We start from the raw sequence: 6,957 nt of genomic DNA on the forward strand, positions 1-6,957 counted from the left end.
TTGTCCTTGATGTTATTTGTTTAATCTGTCTGGTTGCGTTTCAGCTACTCTTTTTCTCTGGTTAGTTGATTGAGAGTCACTCTGCCCACCTTGTCTTGAGATCTTTTGTGGAGGTGCTGCTAAAACATAATCACACAGCCCAGGCAAGAAACCCACACCCTCCAACATCTCCCCCAACTACAATCTCACTATAGGTTGCAAATGAGCCCGTATTAATATACTTGTGGAGATATTAGGACTCTTATTTCATAGGAGAAACAGATAGGAGTTGTTTTAAATGAAGGAAGGGTAATTTTTGAGCTGGGAGTTGATAGAGTAATAATATTAGCAATTGGGATCAAGGTTATGTAAGACAGCAATTAACTTTTACACTGTATGTTTGAAAAGGAGGAGAGGGTTACAGTGTGTAGTGAGAAAGTGGAAGTGTATAGTATTAGGATTATGCAATCGGTATATGCTATATGTTTAGCGTGGAAGGGAGGATAGACACAACAGACATCCAGGCAGACAGACACCCAAAAATTGAAGCAGAGGGCTGAGGAGGTTAGAAGGTAGGAAACAGATTGAGAAAGAATTTTTCAAGAATAAAAATACAGAGTAAAAAATAGCAAGACAGGAAGGGAGAGAGGAAAGAGAGAGAGAAAGTAGAGAAGAGAAGGGTAGGAGAGAGAGCAAAAGAAGAAGGGGAGAGAGAAGGGGGGACTGGATTAGAATTAAAAAATATATATATTATTAAAAAATTAGGAGATTAAAACATGATATAAAATAGCAAGATAGCGAGAAAGAGAGAATATATATAGAGAGGAATAAGAGATGGGAGATGGCAGCAAGAATAATTGAATGGAGAGGGAACAGGGGGCAGGATATCACATGCACAGCATTACGCTGTTCCTAGTCTTTCAGCGCCAGATGTCACCTGGCCCAGTCCTGTCTCTGCCAGCGGGCAGAGATCTGCTCTCCTCCTGATTCCTCTCTGGGGAAGCCTGTGGTCGCCAATAAGCCTTTTTGTACTTCCAGCCACAGCTCGGGTTGCCAATCCAGTCAGAAACCTAGTCTCGTCCCTTTTTCCTCCGCTATTCTCACCAAATAGGTCATTCCCAGATGGTTTTTCTCTAATCCAGCAGTGCCATAGCTCGACTACTACCAGTGTCCAGCTGCTCACTGAGTTGTTCTGTCTGAAATTAGTCCAAACTACAGACGAGTCTCGGGAGCTGGAAAGCGCAGCCTCCCCTCACTCATCCTCCATCTTCCTCTCTCCCTTTCTTTTTCTTTTTCTTTTTTCCCCCCCTGTACCATTGAGTCACAGCTGTCACTGGCACCCTCCCAAGGCAAGGATGCGATCAAGGGCTTTCTGTCAGCACCAGCTACCAAACCCCAGCCCCACTGCCAAGGGATGGACCTGTGAAAGTGCTGTGCAATGAGCACATCTAAATGCAACTTCTCACTAGAAGTAACTAAGGTTATTTGGATAATTGGTGGTTCCAGGGCAGGGAAGGAAATGTACAAGGTGAGTTAGGAACATCTATCTGGCCTTCTCAGAGTGCAGGGAAGCCATTGAAGACCTCTGAGATCATGTCAAAAGAACATGGGACTCTCAACAAATAACAAGTGCTGGTGAGGATGTGGAGAAAAAGGAACATTCAAGAACTGTTGATGGGATTGTGGATTGGTGCAGCCACTATGGAAAATATTATGGACAGCCCTCAAAAAATTAAAAATGGAATTGACTAAGGAACCAATGATTTTACTTTTGGGTATATATCTGAAGAAACACTAACTTAAAAAAAAAACGCACATCAAGTACATCTCAATCATCTCAAAATTTTAGTTAAAAACTTACATTATACAAGGAAATAGCAGCAGAGAATAACTAATCTTAAACCAACAAACCAACCCAAAAAAAGAAAAGAAAGAAAAAAAATCCCTTGAAATAAATAACAAAAACAGTGCCTTTGCAGTGTTATTCACAATATCAAGATATGGAAGCAACCAAGTGACCATCAATAGTTGAGTGGATAAAAAATACTGTGGTAGATTTTCTGGGGAAGATGGCGGCGGAGTAGGTAGCAGTGTTGTCTGCTTGCTCCATTGCAGAAGAACTTGGAATACAAACACAGAGAGGAGTGAATGAGTGCGGATTTCAGATAGCACAAACAGGGAAGGGAGTGTGGGAGCAGTGTGAAAGAGGGCAGAAAGCTCGACCTGCGCTCTGAAAGCAGAGTTGCTGGGCCTCCTATCCCAGTGCCTCTGCTGCACCACACCCAAAACAGGCAGCTGCAGACTTGCTTATTAGCCAGGATTTGCTTAGAAACTTCCCCCCTGCCATAGGTGCTAGGACCAGCAAAGTCCTGGAGGGAGTCATCAAGAAGGTTTCATTGAAACAGCCGGAGGCATGGGAAGGCAGTGAACAGCCTGGACTGTGAGAAATTGTATGAACTGAGTCTAGGTTGGGACCCCCTGGGCTGACAACTCTGCACACAGGGCGCTCGCACCAAGGCTCCACCAAAAAAAAAAAGCAGAACTGAGTTGGGGAGAGGGGCCCATACAGGAAAGCTGCGGTGGAAATGCAGACTCGGTAGGGACCCCAGACAGGCAAGCTGTATGCACAGGTGTACGATAAGGCACTGCCAGCCAGAGACGCAGGCCAGTGAAGCAGCTTGGAGGCAACACAGAGACTTTTTTGGAGACGGAATAGAGACAGGACCCAAGGTTGGGCAGGGACTAGGGGCTTGTGCACTGGTGTGTCAGCGGAACAGCATTGCTAGGCAAGCCTGAGGATTGCTGGAGGGTGCTGTAGGACAAATGAGGAGAGACCCAACTCAGTGCAGCTCACAGCAGGGAGCAGCGGCAGGCCCACCAGTGAGAATATAGCAGCCCCAGAATCCAACTAGATCCCCTCACAGCCAGCCAGCCAGAAAAGATTTGAAACCTATGGAATTTTGACCAGAAAAAAAAGAAGAGCACCCAAAGCATCTCCACAAAAGAACTCAAGACAAGATGGGCAGAGTGACTCTCAATCAACTAGCCAAAGGGAAGGTTCCACCAAAGAGTAACTAAAATATAACCATACAGCTTAAACAAATGACATAAAGGGCACCCCAAGAGCATCAAGCTCAGGGGATCAAAGAGAATGCACCACTGAATCCCCCAGGTCTCTTATACAGAATTTCATACCACGAAGGTGGGAAATCACAGCAGACAAATCCAAGAAACAAAAACAAACAAGAAGCATCCAACATGGGGAGACACAGAAACAACCGCCCAATGAAAGGAAAAGAGGAATCCCCAGAAGGAGAGGTAGATGGAACAGACATAAGCCAACTATCAGACATGGAATTCAAAAGAATGGTGATAAGGAAACTCAATAAAGTTGACAAACTCAGAGAAAACTACAACAAACTCCAGGGAAACTACAAAGAACTCACGGAAGCTACAAGGAACTTATGGAGAACTACACCAGCATAAAAAAGGAGATAGAAACTATCAGTAAGAACCAGGAAGAAATGAAGAATATAATTTCTGAACTGAAGAACACAGTAGAATCAATAAAAAGAAACAGGCTAAGCAAAGCAGAGGATTGGATCAGTGAGTTAGAGGACAATCTAGAAAAAAATTCCCAGACAATGCAACGAAAGGAAAAAAAAAATTAAAAAGAATCAAGAGGGTTTAAGAGAACTGCAGGACAACATGAGATGAAACAATATTAGAATTATAGGGATATAAGAAGGAGAAGAGGAACAAGGGCTAGAAAACTTGATTGAAAAAGTAATTACAGAACATTTTCTTAACTTGATGAGAGAAAAAGTCATGCAAGTCCAGGAAGCACAGAGAGTTCCAATTAAGATCAACACAAAAGGCCCATTCCAAGGCATATCATAATTAAAATGGCAACATTTAAAGACAAAGAGAGAATCCTAAAAGCAGCAAGAGAAAAACAGCAAATAACATACAAGGGAGCTCCGATAAGGCTATTGACTGATTTCTCAACAGAAACACTACAAGCCAGAAGGGAATGGTCAAAAATATTTCAAGCAATGAAAAACAAAGGCCTACAACCAAGACTACTCTACCCAGCAATGCTCTCCTTCAAACTGGAAGGTGAAATAAAGAGTTTCCCAGACAAAAGAAGACTAAAAGAATACATCTTCACCAAGCCAACATTGCAAGGATGCTATAGGAAATGCTTTAAGAAAAAGAAGAAAAAGAGAGAGGGAGAGGAACAGAGGTACAAAGGGAAATGAATAAATACATGTTAATAATAATCTTAAAATGTAGAGGCATCAGCTATTCTCTGTAAGAAATCGCAGAGGTTTGCTAAATATGTAAATATGTAGAAGCCTCAGATGTTCTCTGTGAAAGGTAGCAAAGACTTGCTAGAAAGCCTTAGAGAAAAGAATGTGAGGGAGGAATGTTGCAGCAATTGGTGATTTACAAGCTAAAAGGCCTCAGCCTCCATCTCCTTCTATTTGCTTATGTCTTGTTTATAACATTTGTGAAGTTATATTTTACAGGATATCTAGCCCTTTGAAGATAAATTGCTTCACAGAGAATTTGTCCCTGGCTGGAGAGCTATGCTGCCACCGGAGATAACTTTATGGCCATGTGAACTTTTGGCCCTGAGAACTTTATTCCTGTTTGACACTCCTGCAGCCCTGTTCTGTCACCCCCCTTCCCAAAAGCTGCTTCTCACTAGAGAGGGAGCCAAATCCTATATAAACCCCTGCCCAAAAGTCCCATTTTTGTCAGTGCTTTGTTTGAGACAAGTTCTCTGCCCAACCACCAGTAAATATAAACCTTTGCTTGCTTTAATCCATGGCTCCTGAGTGTTCAATTTCACTTATGTAGCCACAACATTTTGGAGGCCCCAGCAAGATGCCTCTGTAGAGCAGTGCCACCTTCAGTGAGCCCCCGGGGCTTCGTGCGGTCTTGTGTGTCTAGCTGACGTGTGGCATGACAGCGGCTGCACACTCCAGTTTGGAGCAATTCCCTGTGCCTTCACCTGCCAGAAGCCCTCATGGCCCAGTCTAGAGTAAGCAAAGGACAGCGGACAGCCTCAGGGACAAGTGAGTGGCAGCTCATTTGAGCAGCGGGCCTAGCCACTGCTATTAATGAGAATTGGTCTCTTTTTCCTCTGGACGCAGAGGTATATATTCCTGAGCAGGGAATTTGTTGAAGCCAGCTCAGCTAGCTTCATTTGGATTGTATAGAGCTCTTTTGGTTTGGTTCCGAGTTGTGCTGCCTGTGGCCGATGCTGCTCATCTGATCACAGAAGCCTAGGCAGGATTTTGGGTGGGATTGTTTAACCTCTGAGTGTGTGTGTGTGTGCAAGTGTATGGCTCCACGGACTTCGGTCTATGGAGTCTGAGTGGGCCCTAACCTGTGGTTCCTCAGCTTGTCATATGGCATAATGGCTGGATATTGTCAAGGCATACCTGCTCTGAGAAATTGCCCAGAGACTGCTGTGGGAACAGATAACTGGTTTATTGAGGAAACAAAGGAAGGGGGAAAGGGGTTGAAGGGGAGAGGCAGCTCCCAGACAAACTCAAGGGCCCGTAGGAGCAAGGGGAATGGGGAGAAAGGGAATGGGGAATGGGGACTCCCGATCCCCCTCGTGGGCCCATAGGAGTCCCACCTGCACTTCTGCAAGCACCTTTTTTATACTTGTTGACCACACATTTTGGTGAGGGTGAGTTTGCTTATCAACATATTCAGTAGATCATTTACATCTGATTGCTCGCCCCCCCCCCGCCCCCCACACACACCAGGTTAGTTAACACATTGGGCTAGGTTCATCACCATTTCCCCTGGGAATGGTTTTAGTCCATCAACACATTTTTTGGGAACTGCTAAGTCCATCAGCATATCTTTGGGAATGGCTAAGTCCAGGGCCAGGTTGATCAGCATATACCAAAAGTCCAGGTGTGCATTCTAGCTGCATCCATGTTCTGACAGATATAACCCAGAATCTACTCGGGCAGCCTTAGCTAAGACAAAGCTTAAGTTCTCTTTGGAAGAGAGGTAAGGTGGGCATCTGAGTGGCTTCCTTTGGGAGCTCCCAACCCGTGTTTGTCTGCGCTGTGAGGGGGGGATTGTTCCTGTGCCTTAGAATCCCACTTTTAATTGTGATCCAGAATAGAAATATATTTGTAAATCTGCACAAAGCACCTTAGTCAACATGTGGGACACCAGTCCAAGTCTGCACCCACAGTTCTTGACTGTATGCTCCAGAATTTCCCTAAGTTCCAGGGACAAAACCCCTCCAAGAACCCTGACACTCTGGAAACATTCTGTAGATCAGAGTGGTCTGCTTTTGAGGTCAGATGGCTCCCCAGGGGTACTTTGAATCTAAATATTATCAGGGCCATCCACCTCATTGTCACAGGGAAGCCTGGCCATTCTGATCAGTTTGATTACATTGATCACTGGTAGGAGCTAGCTGAGGACCCACCTGCCTGGCTCTGAAAGTGTGTTGGGTCAGAAGCCTGCAGAGTCCCCCTAGCCCACCAGCCTCAGGACAAGGGAGAATGAGACAAACCAGAAGTCACTGAGTTGCGTCAGCCAGGTCCCCTGCTTCTCCCATCAGCCCCAGAGGAAGACCACCTCTTAGAGCCCCCTCCTTATCAGGGGGCCTCCGCATCCCTATATCCCCAGCTCCCCCAAGAGGAACCAGACTCCACTAGCAGGGCCTCCCCTACCTTGCCGTCCCCGATGAGCCCCCCTTCTTCTCGCCTGCATCCTAGGCCTCCTTCTAGTTCTGTTAGTGCCAGTGAGACTCAGGTTGCTAGGCACGTACTCCCATTAAGGGAAGCAGTAGGACCCGGCCCAGGACACCAGACTACTCTTTTCTATGTCCCCTTCTCCACCAGTGATTTATATAACTGGAGGGCCCAGACCCCTCCATTCTCTGAGCAACCCCAGGCCCTTGCCAGTCTATTTGAATCTATTTGTGGGTCACAT

The 6,957-nt window shown here is 45.5% G+C and overlaps 1 non-coding gene across 1 annotated transcript; it reads right to left on the reverse strand.

Moving 5' to 3' along the window:
• Positions 1–1,285: 1,285 nt before the first annotated feature.
• LOC150003046 (small nucleolar RNA SNORA30/SNORA37 family) lies at positions 1,286–1,414 on the reverse strand. Its single transcript, XR_016512876.1, has one exon. It is a non-coding gene; the product is annotated as a small nucleolar RNA SNORA30/SNORA37 family (small nucleolar RNA).
• Between the last annotated feature and the right edge of the window lie 5,543 nt (positions 1,415–6,957).

The sequence above is a fragment of the Furipterus horrens genome, unplaced genomic scaffold (assembly GCF_987537825.1).
Source record: "Furipterus horrens unplaced genomic scaffold, mFurHor1.1.pri manual_scaffold_8, whole genome shotgun sequence".
NCBI classification, from domain to species: domain Eukaryota; kingdom Metazoa; phylum Chordata; class Mammalia; order Chiroptera; family Furipteridae; genus Furipterus; species Furipterus horrens.